This window comes from Jaculus jaculus, chromosome 14 (genome assembly GCF_020740685.1).
Source record: "Jaculus jaculus isolate mJacJac1 chromosome 14, mJacJac1.mat.Y.cur, whole genome shotgun sequence".
NCBI classification, from domain to species: Eukaryota; Metazoa; Chordata; class Mammalia; order Rodentia; family Dipodidae; genus Jaculus; species Jaculus jaculus.
In genome coordinates, this window is record NC_059115.1 from 37,502,805 (window position 1) to 37,520,606 (window position 17,802).

Consider the following 17,802-nt stretch of genomic DNA (forward strand, 5'->3'; position numbering starts at 1 on the left):
AGTCAGTAACAATGAAGAAAAATCAATAATAATGAAATTGAGGTTGGGGGAAACAACAGAAATGTTGGTAATGGAAAATTCAGTGAATTAATTAAGAAAACATGGTAGAAAGCTACACCAACTGACTTAACCAAGCAGGAAAAAAGGAACATCATACACAAAGACAAGGTCAATGAAAAACCACATCCAAATACCAACAGAGGAATTGAAAATGACTGCTCTTTCCTGTGCCATTTTGAGGTTGCTACAGTATTTCAGAAGGCTAACACAGAAGGGTAAGGGAAAGAACTCTCCATAAAACCCAGAGAAGAGATGGCAAACCTCCTCTTGGGATCCTGTCTGGAGTCACAGTTTAAAAAAAAAAAAAAAGAAATTAAAAATAACGATGGCCACAACATCCAAAACCTCTGGGACACTATCAAGAATCTATGGCATTGAAGGAGCTGAAATCAATAATGAAGGTGTAATCCATTCAAAGAAATTATAGCATATAGTTGTCCAAATCTACAGAAAGTAATGTATACCTAAGTGAGACATTTATAACTTTGGAGTACCTATGACCAGAGAGAAATCATTCAATGAAATATTACCATGCTTTATCAAAAATAGAAATCAAAAAAAGAAAAAGAAAGCAAAGGACTTCTCTGGGTAAGATGGTAGACCAGATGTGAACTATATGAGCTGGTGAAGGAAGCAGCTAGAATTTATATATATAGATAGATAGATAGATAGATAGATAGATAGATAGATAGATAGATATAGATATAGATATAGATAGATAGATAGATAGATAGATAGATAGATAGATAGATAGAGATAGATAGATAGATAGATAGATAGATAGATAGATAGATATCCCCCAAGAGAGAAATCCATAAAGAAAGTGAAAGGATACCTGAAAAATGAGGAATAAAAATGGTGAATGATGTAGAGAAGTAAGCCAAACCTAGCCTCAGCTGCTAGCTTCCTGGTAGGGAGAAAGAAAACATATATTGCTTCCAAAAAGGTAGATCAAATGAAAGATGGACAGTTCTCTTAGAACAAGTCTACAGCAAAAACCCAAGATCCAGTTGTGGGATCAGTGAAACTATAACTCCTCTTGTGGATGGATCAGTTAGTTGTGGAGAGAAATCCTATACTGCCACATGGTCAGGCAGGCACTATCTTGAGAAAGAATGTATAGTTAAAAACTGAGGTACCCCATGATTTGGAATCAAAATACAACCACAGATCAGGAAGCCTCAGTTTGGCCTGCCATGGTCCCTGATTTATGGAGGCCCAGGTTGTGAAGAACAGGAGGGCTAGATTCTGTTAAGTCAAAGAGAAAAGTGGCATGAGGCTTGGCTCAGGCTGAAAAGTGTATAGCAAAAGACAGCCCTTATGATGGCTGGAAACAGATCTCAGCAGCTAAGAAAAACCCTGAGATTTGTCAGCTCTTAGCCCAAGGCCAGCAGGTGGATCAAACCCTGGAGCCTCCTATCTGCCATTAACTGTGGTAGAGCCCATGTTCACTGAAGTTCCAGGAGTCTACATGATAGCCATGGCTGCATCTCTCCAGCATAGTCATTAATACTTGGGAGGTGCTGGAAGTACAGACATGCACCTTGCTGTACCCTTTTATGGACCCTGGTTGCTTCGTACACTCATAACACACTTGGAAGACACTGTAAGCTAAAACAGAGTTATTCTAGGAGTATGGACTGTCAGTACTGAAGAAGGTAAGAGAACATTCCCCAGCCACAGACTTTAAAGTGAAAGATGTACTATAGAGGCCCCTGGTACATGAAGAAAGACTACTGTCAAGACAGAGACAGCTCTGGCAGACATCAGACAACTTTCCAACACAGCTAAACATCAGCATTAGCCAAAGGAAAGAGGAGTCCATAAGTGGAACTCCACCTACCACTGCTGTGCAGACACAGAGCAGCCCCCAATTTGAGATTACTCAGAACTAAGATGCTCCAACACCTCACCTTTTCTTCTTGTTTTTAATTTTTTGACCATTATGATTTCTTTTGTAGTGGTTTGAATATAAACTGTCCCCCACAGTCTTGTATGTTTCTGATTAGGTCTCATACTCAGTCTGCGGTTGATGGTAATTTGGGAAGTGGAGCCTTGCTGGAACTATGTCACTGGGGGCCTGCCTTGAGGTTTATGAGCACAGCTCCAAGCCGAGTTCTTAGACTACTGGCACCCCGATATGTGATATGAGAGACAGCATCCTGATCCTTCCATGCTTTCCCTGCCACAATGAAACTTCCCCTCAGAACTATAAGCTGAAATAAGTCCTTTCCTCCAGTACATTCACACACACAACTAAATAAATATTCTAATGATTTATGTCACTAAAAGTTTAAATTTACAAAGAACAAATGGCCAGGCGCAGTGGCGCATGCCTTTAATCCCAGCACTCAGGAGGCAGAGGTAGGAAGATCATTGTGAGTTCAAGGCTAGTCTGGGAATACAGAGTGAGTTCCATGCCAGTCTGGGCTAGAGTGAGACCATATTTCAAAAAAAAAAATAAATAAATGAATGGATAAAGAAAATATAATACACATATGCAATGGAATTTTATCCAGCTTTTAAGCAAAATGAAACCATGTTTTCCAGAAAATAGATAGAAGTGGAAATCATAATGTTAAGCAAAATAAACCAGACTTAGAAAAATAAGTCCCACATGCTTCCTCTCATATTTAGAACCTATATTAAAATTTTATGTGTGTGAAACTAGAAAGGGGGCCATGGGAGCAAAGAAACAGACCACAAGGAAGGAGGAGGAAGGCAAAGTAGGGCAGTGTGATGTGACATGTGACATGTGACAAGAAAGCAGAAGGGTCTATTTGGGATAGCAGGGAGACAAGACAGAAAGGCTCAGAGTGGATGGGTCAAAGCAGTGGGGCAGCATGGAAAGGGCATGTGAGGTAGAAGACTGGCACATCCAAAAGCCAAGATGCAAAGAAGCAAGTCAAGAAAGACTACTCACCTGATTTTGCCTTGATGTGCAAAGAGCAGTGTGAAGACAGAGACACTGTGAAAGAAGAAGAACCAGATAATACAGGTTGCTATGGGTAAAAAGTATGAGTCAGGATGGGAAGATTGCTCAGTTGTTTGAGGTACTTACATGCAAAGCTTGTCAACCCAAGTTTGATTCCCCAGTATCCACATAAAGCCAGATGCACAAAGCAATACATTTACCCACTTCCATGGTCATTACACAGTAAGACAAAATAGGAGGGTCCTGATGTGGGTAGTTCTAAAGAGTGGGTTGTGACAGTAAGAGCTTCCAGTAACTTTTAACTAGAACTAAGGTTTGATATTTAGTTTTGTTGTTTTTTTCTTTGTTTGGTTTGGTTTAGTTTGGGGTTTTTTTTTGTTTGTTTGTTTGTTTGTTTTGTTTTGTTTGGGTCAGTGTATCACTCTGGTACAGACTGATATAAAACTCATTCTGTAGCCTCAAGCTGGCCTGAAACTTATGGCAATCTTCCTACCTCAGCCTCATGAATGTTGGGATTAAAGCCATGTGCTACCACACCTGACAAGGTATGATGTTCTAAGATGTGTGACTATATAAACTAGTACTACAAAACAAAATTATTGTTTCCATTTATAAAATATTTATTCTTATTATTTTTATTCTTTTTTAAGACATTTTTCCCTCATCTTTTATTGACAAGTTCCATAACTGTAAACAATATCCCATGGAAATTCCCTCCCTCCCCTCACTTTCCCCTTTGAAGTTCTAGTCTCAATCCTATCCCCTCCCCATCTCAATAAGTCTCTCTTATATTTTGATGTCATGAACTTTTCCTCCTATTATGATGGTCTTCAGTAGGTGGTGTCAGGCACTGTGAGGTCATGGATATCCAGGCCATTTTGTGTCTGAGGGGAGAATGTTGTAAGGAGTTCTACCTGCTAGATTCTTTATACCACCTCTTCTGCAATGGACCCTGAGCCTTGGAAGGTGTGATAGAGATATTGCAGTGCTGAGCAATCTTCTGTCACTTCTTCTCAGTACAATGGTGCCTTCTGAGTCATCCCGAGGTTAATACCATCTGAAAAGAGAAGCTTCTCTAATCAAAAGTGAGAGTAGCATTAATATATGGGTTAAGAGAACATTAAGAGAAGAGCTTACTGGGCAGTTTGGTGAGCACAGCATATACATTTAGCCCAATAGCAACAAACATTACACCCCTAGGGCTCATGACTACCCCTGATTTAGGTTTTCAGTATCAGGGTATGTCCTCCCATAGAGCAGGCCTGAAGGCAAATTAGAGAGCAGTTAGTTCCCCCATAACAGATATACCACTATTGCACCCATTGGCTCATTTGGCCTGGCTGGCCAAATATAAGGCTTGCAGTGTCCACTGTTGAGTATCTTCACTGTGATTTATCTCTCCCATTGAACTGCATGCAGCATGGTTTTTTCCAGCTTTCTGTCAGCTGGTCTACATGGAGGAGGTTATCAGCTCAGCTCCAGCAGGATTTCTCGGTGACCTTGCAGCCTAAGTATGTGGAGTCTTCATCAATAGGGTCTTACCATCTATTCCTGGTGGGAAATGCTTGTAATGATTTGGGGGCATCAAGTACCTCCCTGGCCAACAAGTCACTGGAAGGTATCTCATCCCTGGCACTGAAAATTTTCTAGTAACAATCTATGGCTCCTGAGTGTTCCATTTTCCAAAAAAAGTAGGTTTCCATATGACTTATTTAGATCTTCTTAGATTTTGATTAGCCCTTCCTCCACCTTTCCTTTCCTCAATCTGTTCCCCTGACCTCACTTAGGCCTTTTCACTCCCATTAATCTTTTCTTCTATTTATATATATACAATACCATCCTATTAAGTCCCCTCTCCTTCCCTTATTATTCCTTTTATATCTCCTTTCTAGCTTACTGGCCTCTGATACTGAGTTTTCTTCCTATTCACATAGAAGTCAAATAATATGTAGCTAGGATCCACATATGAGAGAGAACATATGACATTTGGCTTTCTGGGCCTGGATTACCTTACCAAGTACAATACTTTCCAGATCCATCCATTTTCCTGCAAATTTCATAATTTCATTTTTCTTTACTGCTGAGTAGAGCTCCATTGTGTAAATGTGCCACATCTTCAGTATCCATTCATCAGTTGAGGGACATCTAGGCTGGTACCATTTTCCAGTTATTGTGACTAGAGTGGCAATAGATATGGTTGAGCAAGTATCTCTAAGGTAGTGAGACAATATATGTCTAGGAGTGGTATAGCATGGTCATATTGTAGATCTATTTTTAGCTATCTCAGGAACCTCCTTACTGATTTTCACAATGGCTGGGCCAGATTGCATTCCCACCAACAGGGTTGAATGGTACCCCTTTTTCCACATCCTCACCAGCATTTATGGTCATTCGTTTTCATCATGGTAGCCAATCTGACAGGAGTGAGACAGAATCTCAACATAGTTTTAATCTGCATTTCCCTAATACTAGGGATGTAGAACTTCTTATCAGATGTTTAGATACCATCTCTATTTCTTCTTTTGAGAACACTCTATTTAGTTCCATAGTCCATTTTCTAACTGGGTTGTTGGATTTCTTATCATATATTTTTAAGTTCTTTATATATCCTAGATATTAATCATCTATCAGGTGTATACCTGGAAAAGATTTTTTTCCCATTCTGTAGGTTGCCCTTTGCTCTATTCACAGTGTCCTTTGCCAAACAAAAGGTTGTAATTTCATGAGGTCCCAGCAGTTGATCTGTAGTTTTATTTACTGAGCAATTGGGATTATATTCAAAAAGTCTTTGCCAAGACCAATATGTTGAAGGGTTTTCCCTACTTTTTTCCTCTGGAAGTTTCAGAGCTCAGATCTGATATTAAGATCTTTGATCCATTCGTACTTCATTCTTGTACATGGAGAGAGAAATAAGGATCTATTTTTATCCTTCTACATACACATATCCACTTTTCCCAGCACCATTTGCTGAAGAGGCTGTCTTTTCCAATGAGTATTTTTGTCAAAGGTCAGGTGGCTATAGCTACATGAACTTAACACCTGGGTCTTCTATTCTGTTCCATTGATCTACATGTCTTTTTGTGCCAGTACCATGCTGTTTTTATTACTATGGCTCTGTAATATAGGTTAAAATCAGGTATGATGATACCACCAGACTAATTTTTGTTGCTCTAAATTGTTTTAGATATTTGAGGATTTTTGTGCTTCCAAATGAATTTTTGGATTTTTTTCTACTTCCATGAACAATGCCATTGGAATTTTTGATGGGGATTGAATTAAATATCTAGATTGCTTTCAGTAAGATTGCCATTTTCAAAACATTGATTATTCCAATCCAATAAGGGATGTCTTTCCATTTCCTAGTGTCTTCTGCAATTTCTAACCTGACTGTTTTAAAGTTTTCATTGTAGAGATCCTTCACTTACTTAGTTAGATTTATTCCAAGATAATTTATTTTTTGATACAATTGTGAATGGGAGTGATTCTCTGATTTCATCCTCTGTGTGTTGGTCGTTAGCATATAAGAAACCTACTGATTTCTGTGTGTTTATTTTGTATCCTGCTACATGGCTATAGGTGTTTATCAACTCAGTTTTCTGGTAGAATCTTCAGGGTCCTTTATATATAGAATCATGTCATCTGTAAATTATGATAACTTGATCTCTTCCTTTCCAATTTGTATCCCTTTATGTGTGCCTCTCACCTTATTGCTATGGCTAAGACTTCCAGTACTATATTAAATAAAAGTGGTGACAGTGCACACCCTTGTCTTGTTCCTGATTTTAGTGGAAAAGCTTCAAGTTTTTCTCTATTTAGTATCATGTTGGCTGCAGGCTTGTCAAAAATAGCCTTTATTGTGTTGAGATATGTCCCTTCTATTACCAGCCTCTGTAGGTAAAAAAGTAAGAGACTTTTATCATAAAGGGATGTTGAATTTTGTCAAATGTTTTCTCTGCATCTAATGAGATGATCATGTTATTTTTTTTTGCCCTTCAGTTCATTTATATAATGTATTTAATTTATCAATTTGTGTATGTTGAACCACCCCTGCATCTCTGTGATAAAGCAGATTTGGTTGGGATGAATGATCTTTCTGATAGATTTTGTATTTTGTTTACCAATCTTTGCTGTGCTGTGGGCTCAATAGGCTGGCTGGTTCGCTGGGTCACTGCTTTGATCGCCTGTTCCAGATGCTGTGTATAAAAGCTCCCTTCCCCAGGTCTCTTGTGCTTGTTGGCCCTTGCGCTGGTGGTGGTGGAGGAAGGGTTTGGATGGTGGCTGAAGTTCTCCTGCTGGTCCTCATGATCCTCTTCCTCTCTAGTCACTCCATTTGTCCCTGCCATCCTCCTTTCATGTTTCTTGAGTTTGTGAGGAGGCCGGTGTGAGTGGAGAATCTCTTCACCTGGTTCTTCCTGTGTCACAGGCAAGACCTTCCTGCTGTGGCCACATGGAGTCTCTGGATCACTGGTTTGGTAGGTGCTGAGTGTCCTCAGTGTCTATCTCCTTCACCCTTGTGCTGCTATCAGATTCACTGAGAAATCAGCACTCTTGCTCATGTCCCCAATTCCTCTGTGGTTTCATCTGGAACTGGGGTGGATTGCACTGGGTCATTCATCTCCTCAGAAAATGAAGTCAGCACCAATTAAATGGGATAACCATTATTAATTTAGAGAGAATTAAAAGGGTTTAGACCCTCTTGTACTGTAAGGTTAGTGGGAGCTTGACAATGGAAAGCACAATCATTATCTGGATCTGATTCTGACTTGTTTCCCAACTTCAGATATGGTTTCCTTTCCACTGAGTAGATCAGTTAGTGTATCCAAGAGCAGTTGGTTACCCATCATGGCTGTGTGCCACTAATGCACTTGTGTGAGCATCATGTCAGGTTGTTTGCTTCTCAGTAACTTACTTTGAGTTGCTTGGACAGATGTTGCTCACTTTCTCCCAGTAGCTCATGTAGCACCTTCCGCCACTAGATGGGCTAACTGTATGAGGACTGGCTCTCCTCCGGATTCCAACCAGGTCTCTCCATTGTGATGCCAGCAGCATATGGTGTCTTCAGCAGTAGGGTCTTACCACTAACCTCTGGTGGGTAATTGAGTGCTCTAATAAAAATCTGTTTTGTTTGTTTTGGGGGATCTAGTAGGTCTCTCTGATCAACAGCTCATTGTGGATGTAGACCACATCCAGGCTCAATGAGTTACAGGCCAGCACCAAGGGTAAAGAAAAAAGAAAAAGACAGAGCAGAAAGACAAACAGGATAAATTTGAAATTATGTTTTGTCTCACCCACTGCAGGGCCCTTCAATTCAGGTGCTCCACCTAAGGTCCTCCTCTTGAGGCTTCCACCATTTAGTCAGACTACCAGGAGGATTGTATGGTACCAATACAATTTGGGTTCAGTTTTGTGTCCCCCACCACCACCACCACCCTTTCCTTTCCCCAAAGCTCTACCCTCCCTATTCAAGTCTCAAGATCATATTCAGTTATGCCAGCAAATTCCACTGATGTAGGCTAGGAACTGCAGATGAGTGAGATCATGCGACAGTTGTCTTTCTGTGATTGTGTGAGTTCATTTAGAATGATCTCTTCCAACTTTGACCATTTTACTACAAATTTCAATGTGTCGCTTTTTCTTAGTGCTGAGTAGAATTTCATCCCATAGATACATTACATCTTAGTTATCAATTCACTCAGTGATAGGCACCTGAGTTGATACCAGTTTTTAGCTATTATGAATTGAGCAGCTGTAAACATGGTTGAGCAAATATGTCTGAAATGAGCCTTTAGGGTAAATGCCCAGTAAGGGATTAACAGGGTCTTCAGCTAACTCTATATTCATTCTTTCCAGGAGTCTCCATATTGATTTCCACAGTGGTTGTACCAGTTTACATTCCCACCAACAGTGACTGAGTGTTACTAATTCTCTAAAGCCTTGTCAACATTTATTTTTATTTGATTTTTTTTTTTTTTTTTTTTTTTTTTGGTTTTTCGAGGTGGGGTCTCGCTCTAGCCCAGGCTGATCTGGAACTCACTGTGGAGTCTCAGGGTGGTCTTGAACTCACAGTAATCCTCCTACCTCTGCCTCCCAAGTGCTGGTTAAGATTAAAGGCGTGTGCCAACACGCCTGGCTGATTTTGATTTTTTAATGTTTGCTATTCTTACTGGGATAAGGGGGGATTCTCATAGTTGTTTTAATTTGCATTCCCCTAATGGTTCAGAATGTTAAATATTTTCAGAAGTATGTGTTAGCCACTTGTAATTCTTTCTCTTAGAACTTATTTACTTCTCTGCCCCATTTTTCAAGTGGCTTGTTTAATTTTTTTATTATCTAGTTTTTTGAGTTCTTTTTAGATTCTAGATATTAGGCTTCTGCAGTGGTATAGCTGGCAAAGATTTTCTCCTATTAAGTGGGTAATCTATTGGCTCGACTTATGGTAGGTTTGTCTGTGCAAAAGCTTTTTAGCTTTATGAGATCCCATTAGTTGAGTGCTTATTTAATTTCCTGGGCTACTGGGGTTTTGTTCAGGAAGTTGTTTCCAGTCCTATGTTGTAGAGTGTGCCTCCTCTTTTTTCTTCCAGTAGTTGAAGAGTTTTAGGTTTTATATTAAAGTCTTTAATCCATTTGGATATGATTTTTGTGTGTGGTGAAATGAGTGATTTTAATTTCATTTTTCCACATCAAGGTCATCCAATTTGCCCAACACCATTTGTTGACGATGCTGTCTTTTCTACAGTCTACATCATTGGCACCTTTTCAAAGATCAAGCAGCTATACTGACTTGACCTAAGGTCTGGGTCTTCAGTTCTGTTCTATTGGTCTATGTTTCTGTTTTTATTCTGTCACCATGCTGTTTTTGTCGCCATGGCTTTGTAATATAGCTTTAGATCAGATATGGTGATACCACCAGAGGTGTCTTGTTTTGTTTTGGTTTTGGTTTTGGTTTATTGGCTAAGATTATATTTGGATATCTGATTGCTGGGCTTCTCCCGGGCAGGTAGTGCTGTGGAAGGACAAGGCCTGCTGGTTCCTCCCTAGGGGTTAAGGAGGAAGATGAGCGTATGATGACTCAGAAACCTCTCCTAGCCACCGGAGAAAAACCACACTGATTCAGGAGTCTTTTTGAAGCAGGAACTCACAGAAAAACTTGCTTTATTGCTATGAGCAGTGCCTATATCATGTTGGAGACGAAGGCGGGGGTTTTAGGACAGGGGGGAGAGGTAAGGGCCAATAGTAAACTGTAACTATTGAAATGGTAATTACAATTGCCACGCGGAAGTGGCAGGCCAGAAGCCATTAGGTGTCTTGCTGAGTCCTAGCTGGCCAGAGACAGGTCATCAAACTTTAGCTAGTCTCAGGAAGTTCCACTAGGCCTCACACCTGGGCCTTTCAGGTCCCAACATCTGATGCCTTCTGCCATTCCATATGAAATTTGAGATCATTTTTTTCAATCTCTGTGAAGAATGATGCCAGTATTTTTATTGGTGTTGTGTTAAATCTGTATATTGCTTTTGGTAGAATTGTGTGGTGGTTTGAGTAATGTGTCCCCCATAAACTTAGGTGTTCTGAATGCTAGGTTCCCAGATGATAGAGATTTGGGAATTAATGCCTCCTGTAGGAGGTGTATTGTTGGGGGTGGGCTTACAGGTATTATAGCCAGTTTCCCCATACCAATGTTTGGCACAGTCTCCTATTCCTGTTGTCCCCTTTATGTGGGCCAGGGAGTGATGTCCACCCTCTGCTCATGCCATTGTTTTCCCCCACCATTGTGGACCTTCCCCTTGAATGTATAAGCCCAAACAAACCTTTTTCCCACAAACTGCTCTTGGTTGGGTGATTTCTACCAGAAATGAGAACCTGACTGCAACAAATTGCCATTTTTACAATATTAGTTCTACCTATCCAGGAGCATGGGAGGTCTTTCTATCTTTTCAAGTCCTCCTCTATTTCTATTTTGAGTGTTTTTGTTTTAATTATATAGGTCTTTACATCTTTGGTTAGGGTTATTCCAAAGTACTTAATTTTTTGTTATTTTTGCTATTGAAAATGGGACAGTCTCACTGATTTATTTTTCTATATATTTGTAATTAGCATATAGAAAAGCTACTAATTTGGGGGCATTGATTTTGTATCATGACATTTTGCTGAAGAAATTAATCACCTCAGAAGTTTTAAGATGGAGACATTTAGGGCGCTTATACATAGGATCATATCATCAGCAAATAAGGCTAACGTAACGACTTCCTTTCCAGTTGGAAGCCTTTTATTTATATTTCCTGTCTTATTGCTTGGGCTAGGACTTCTAGTACTATGTTGAAGAGCAGTGGTGAGAGTGTCTTGTTCCCTATCTTTTTCTCCTGTCATGTCAGTGGGAACTCCTTGAATTTTTCCCCATTAAGGATTATTTGGGCCTTAGAAGCTTTATATATAGCCTTTATTGTATTGAGATATAAACCCTCCATACCTATTTTTCCAGCATTTTGATTATGAAGTGGTATTGTATTTTGTCAAAGGTCTTCTCTACATCAATTAAGATGGTCATATTGTTCTTATAGTTAAGTTTATTTATGTGGTGTATTACATTGACCAATTTCCATATGTCAAACCATCCCTGCAACCCTGGGATAAAGCCTACTTGATCAAGGTGGATAATGCTTTTGATGTGTTGTTGAATTATGTTTGCAACTATTTTGTTCAGGATCCTTGCACTAAATTCATTAAAGACATAGGCCTATAATTTTCTTTCCTTGTTGCATTTCTGTCTGGTTTTGGTATTAGGGTGATGCTAGCTTCATAAATGGAGTCAGGGAGGATTCCCTGGCCTCCAATTATGCCGAACAGTTTTAGAAAAATTTGTTTCAATTCGCTATGGAGGTTTGATAGAATTCAGTTGAGAAGCCATCCTGTCCTGGACTTTTCTTTTGGGGGAGGTTTTGATTACCTTTTCAATCTCCATAGATATGATATGTGTGTTAAGGAGATTCATCTTCTCTGAGCTTAGTTTTGGTAGGTCATATGTGTCTAGGAATTCATCTGTTCCGTCCAGATTAGTCAATTTTGTGGACTAGATGTTTTGAAAGTATTCTCTGATGATTCTTCAAATTTCATTGATGTCTGTTGTGATCTCTCCTTTTTCATTTCTGATTTTGTTAACTTGAGACTTCTCTTACATTGCTTAATCAAGTTGGAGAGTTTCTTCTTTGGTTGTGTCTGTTTGGTCTGTGGGCTTCTTGTAACTAGATGGGCCTCTCTCTTGTGAGATTCAGAACATTTTCTTCAATAATTTTGTTGAATATGTTCTCTATGCCTCAGGTATTGATTTCCTCACCCTCTGGTATACCCATGATCCATATGTTTGGTTGTTTTAGGGTGTCCCACAGTTCCCTCATATTCTGTTCACTTGATTTTATTTTAACTTAGCAGTTTTTGACCTCCCAATTTCTTCTCTCTTATCTTCCAGGTCAGAGGTTCTGTCTTCCACATGAGTAATTCTGTTGCTGAGGGGATGTAGAGAAGTTTATAGAATTTCTATTTGATTTTCATTTTCTGTTGTGTTATTTATTTAACATCATGTCCATCTCTTTTTTGAGGTACAATTTCAATTTGAGTTCTGATTTTCTTGGTGCTTCCTGCCGTTCATTACTGCATTTGATGAAGTCTTCATTAAGCTTAATCAACTGGTTGCTGAAGTCTTCCATTTCTTGACTTACCTTCAATCCATTCATATCTTTTTGGAGGATTCTAAAATTATCTTCAATCAAGTTAAGCCTACGGTCAAAAGCTGAATTCTCTAGATGATGATTCTGTTTAATTTCATTGATACAATTGTTGGTTCTTTGATAATTTGCTTCTAGTTCAGTGATTTTTTTTGATCAGGGTCTGATTGGTTTTCATTTTGAGAATGAATTTATGTTGATTTCTCCATTTTCTGGCTTTTGTTGGCTTTTCTATGTTGTTGTCAACCTATTTTAGGAAGACTCTCAGACTCAGGTGAACAAGGATGTTTGTACCCAGTGGCCAGTCAGGATATAAGAGCAAAAGGCCTGAATCCACAGCTCACACAGGGACCAGGCCTCCCCAGGCAAGCCACAATGAGACCTACCAGGACCAGAAGACTGGGAAAAGAAACAGGGATCTTGCCTACTTCATGCTGTGCCCTCCAGCACACAGACCAGCTTAGGGAACCCAGACAAGGAGGGTGGGAGGAACCCAAAAACAGGAGTCTAACCTACTCACTCCAGACCACTGTGCCAGCCCACACACTGTCCACACAAGGAACTCAGAGTGGAGAGGTGAGAGAAGCCCAGAAACATGGGTCTGGCCTATTCACTCCAAATTGTCATGCCTGCCCACACACTGTCCATGCAAGGAACTCAGACCAGGGAGCTCCATTTATAAAATATTTTGAAGGTTGAGTAATCCAATGCCTTCCTCTCCCCTGGAAAGTTCAAAGGCAGTAAGTGACTAGTCCATGACCCAAAGCTTCTCAGTAACAGTGATAAGACTAGAACCTAGTTTATAAGGATCTCAATCTTTTTGGAAAGTGAGCTTTCTGACCTCTATGTCTTGTAATTTCACAAAATAAAAACTTTTCTTGGGCTGGAGAGATTTCTCAGTGCTTAAGGCACTTGTCTATAAAGCCTAACAACCCATTTGATTCCCCAGTACCTACATAAAGCCAGATGCACATGTGGTGCATGCATCTGGAAGTCAGTTGCAGTGGCTAGGAGCCCTAGCGTACCCATTTTCTGTGTGTGTGTGTGTGTGTGTGTGTGTGTGTGTGCGCGCGCGCGTACGCGCGTGCGCTTGAAAAGTAAATCAAGGGCTGGAGAGATGGCTTAGCGGTTAAGCACTTGCCTGTGAAGCCTAGGGACTCTGGTTCAAGGCTCGATTCCCCAGGACCCACGTTAGCCAGATGCACAAGGGGGCACATGCATCTGGAATGCACCCATTCTCTCTCTCTCTCTCTCTCTCTCTCTCTCTCTCTCCTTTTTCTGTCTGTTGCTCTCAAATAACTAAATACAATTTTAAAAAATTTAAAAAGAAAAGTAAATCAATAAAAATAAAAGTAAAATTTGCCCTGGTATATTTTCAAAAAAATAATTTACCATATTATATACCTTGATTTTCTTCCATCTTGTTATGATAAAGTCACAGGGAATCAAGTTTTGTATGTACTCACACAATAATATTGCTAAAAAGTTAGAGGAGGAAACATTAAAGCATCTAATCTGCAAAAGGTCTCAATTAGGGCTCCCAGGCTACCACTGCAGGAGAAAGTAATGTTATGTTTGTGGAACTGATTAAATTAAAATATTGCTGCTGCCTCTCCATAGATTCCTTAATAACAGTGCTGAAAATATTTTACTGGATGAAAAATATGGACTAGGAAACTTAAGCCAGCATGAAACTATGATCTCTTGAGTTGTTTGTTTTTACCATAATTTTTTTTTTTATTTTCATGTTTTAAATTTGAGGACATGTTACCTCAGCAACAAAGCTATACAAATGTCTCTTTCCTGGTTCAGAATTGCAGTAGTTGTGTAAGAGGCCACCTTTTCATTAAAGCATAATAAGTCCAACTCCCTGAGAGTTGGAGGATACAACAAGGTATGGACCTTAGAGGCAGGTGATAACTTACATAGTGAAGGAGAAAGTTTCCCTATCACTGGCCCCAGAGAGCACACAGTCCTAGAGCTCCATCCACTCTACACTTGCCAGAAATAGCTGGAGACAGAAAGAGCCACAAGGCAGCAAAGCCTACACAGGTCCATGTAGCCTCATTGCCTCTAGAAGAATAGGCATGAAGCTGAGGAGCAAGTGTTCTCATTGTCCATCATTCACAGATAAGTGGGACTTTTATAATGAAAGAAAGAACACAAGCACTAAGAAATTACTTAAAGCATTCAGGCTGAGCATCCCTATTTAAAATGTTCAAAACCAGAAGTAGCTTATGTTTTAGATATTTTGAGATTTGTTCTTTCTATATGCATAATAATTTATCTTGGAGCTAGGAGCCAAGACTAAACACAAAGTTCATTAATGTTTCATATACTTCATCACATAGCCTTAATGCAATGTTATACAATAGTTTTAGTGCACCTATATTTTGAATGAAGCAAATAACATGAAGTCAAATGTGGTATTTCCTACTTGTGCCATCAAACCAGTACTCAAAAAGTTCTGGATTTTAATTAAGATATTTACACCAGTACAAGAGTGTCACACAGGCTACATGGGTAATCAAATGCTCTTTGACTGGGCATGAGACCTGTTTAATGCATACCTGGTACTGAGAACCAAGTCAGAAGACTATGGTTTGGAAGCTTCCACTTTTCTTTAGCTGAAAGGAGAGATCATGCCTATCAAAGAGTCTTTTAGAGCTAGAGAGATAGTTCAATGGTTAAGGGTGCTTGCTGGCCCAGGTTAAGTTATCCAGTACCCATATAAAGGCAGATGCAGAAGTAGTGCATACATCTTTAGTTTGTTTTCAGCAGCAAGAGGCTATGGTGTACCCATGCTCACTCACACACTTGCTCATTCTCTCCTTCACTCTTTCTCTTGCTGGAAAATAAATGAGTTTCTTTTAAGTCTTCTAAATGTCTATGCTTATCTCCTTTGATATATGTTGTTCTTACTGACGGTTAGAGAATCTGCTTTTTACAGATGGCAGTGACTTTGGGGAGACCCAAGACCCATCAAAATGACAAGAAAGGAAAGCCCAGTGCCTGGCATGAGATGAGTCATCTCTAGTACATCTTCCAAAGCCCAAGAAACATTACAGATGAAGAAGAAGATTAAATATGAGTGCTGTTTTCACTGCTAGCCTGAGAACCTTCTCCAAGGAGATGGCAGTAGAACCTGAGGAGACTCAAATCTCATCAAAGCAGAAAATCAGAGGCTGCAGAGAACACAACACTAAAGGAGACTTATAATGTGCCCTCCAAGATTGAGAGAACATTATGGAAGAGGAAACAGTCACGGGGTGGGAAGGAGTATTGTGAGAGATTGTTTCCACCACCCTCCCCAGAGACTGACTGGTGCATTCATGACCCCAAAGTGAATATGATAAACCCAGAGTGTAACAGGGACAGGAGAGAAAAAACATAACAGTATAATCCAATGGGGATATGACTAATATGCAATAAGTTGAAATAGCAAAGTTCTAACTTATAAGAAGTTCTGGATTTTCGAGCATTTCAGATTTAGAATCTTCAGGCTAGAAATCTAGAAATGCTGAGCCAATATTATAAATAATTGCTGAAAGATGGTAGCCATTCCCAGCAGGAGCCAAGACATTTATGAACCTAACATTTAGTTGTTCTTTTGGGATGTTGACTTGATATTTAAATTATAATAGGGCTTGTTCTTATAATCTTATATTTTTAGTTTTCAATAATTAGACTGGAGAATCACACATTTTCTTCCTAACTTGCCACTCTTGAGACTTTCTAAAAGTTCTAAATTTAGGAATCATCACTAAATGTTGACAGATTTATTTCAGGTATGTTAATAAATTCATCACCTTAGGAATTTATTGTTAGAAGCTGTAGCAGACAGCTTCAGGTTCACTGAGATGAACTTCCACACCAGGCACAGTTATGGAAGAAAAGATTTATTGAAGCTTACAGATCCAGGGGAAGTTCCATAATGGTGGAAGAAGCTGGCCTGTCTTCACAGGTCCAAACAGAGAGAGCGAAGCCACAAGCCCAAAAGCCAAAAACCACATATCACACCTCAGGTACTCCAGGTGGTAGTAGGCACTTTGCATATCTTTAGATTGGAATTTCAAACCCACCACCATACATTAGGATTCACCCAGTGACACCTCCTCCAGCCATGTGGCTGCAGATCCAAACTACAAACTAACACTGAATATATTGGGAGCCATATATTCAAACTACCACAGAAGGCTTATTGAGTTATGCCATTTCTATTTCCAGAAGCCACATGTACTGGACAATATCAGTTTTCTATCAAAACAGGTCCCCATCTCCAGAGTATGGAGATTTAAAATTAAATCAAAATAGATTTAAGCCTCCAAGTTCTATGTACCAGCCTATTCATCATTAAACTAGTCAATAGATGAAAAACACATTCTTTGATACCTTACCTATCTGAGTTTGACATGATTCCACTTTTACTCTTTAAGCTGTTATTAAGAAAATCCCTCGATACCTTCACCTATCTACATATTTTATTTCCTCTTGAACCTAATGAAAGGAAAACATTATATGGTAGTGTTAGTGTATAATCCTAATTCTAGGCAAAGAATAATGGTTCCACAGATTGCTATGAACAGACCACCTAGCTCACTGAATATTCGTTCAATAGTAGCAACTACATGATTCTACTGATAATAGTCTTATCCTTTTTAAAACTTATTTATTTTGTATTTATTTATTTATTTATAAGAAAGGCTCCAAGGCCTCTTGCTGCTGTAAACAAACTCTAGACACATATGCTACTTCATGCATCTGGCTTTACATGGGCACTAGGGGATCAAACCTGGGCTGGGAAACTGACCTCAGGCCGTCAGGCTCTACAAACAAGTGTCTTTAACCACTTAACCATCTCCCCAGCCTTACTCTTGTCCTTTTGATCTCCTTTACTTTGTTATCCTTTGAAACCAAGATGCTTTAACTTTGGCATTTTTCTTAGAAGTGAGGAATAATCAAATAATCATGTACTGTGAAGCTGAAGTTCAGAGTTCACTTCACAGGGAAAACCATGATAAGCAGAAATTTAAATATAGAGGAGATAATGATGTTAGATTGAACAAAGCTAAATTCAGAGTACACAGGTTT

General features: G+C 39.4%; 1 non-coding gene across 1 annotated transcript; it reads left to right on the forward strand.

Annotated features, from left to right (window-relative positions):
* The first annotated feature begins 227 nt into the window (after nucleotides 1-227).
* On the forward strand, nucleotides 228-353 carry LOC123454969. Its single transcript, XR_006633608.1, has one exon. It is a non-coding gene; the product is annotated as a small nucleolar RNA SNORA26 (small nucleolar RNA).
* Nucleotides 354-17,802: the final 17,449 nt, after the last annotated feature.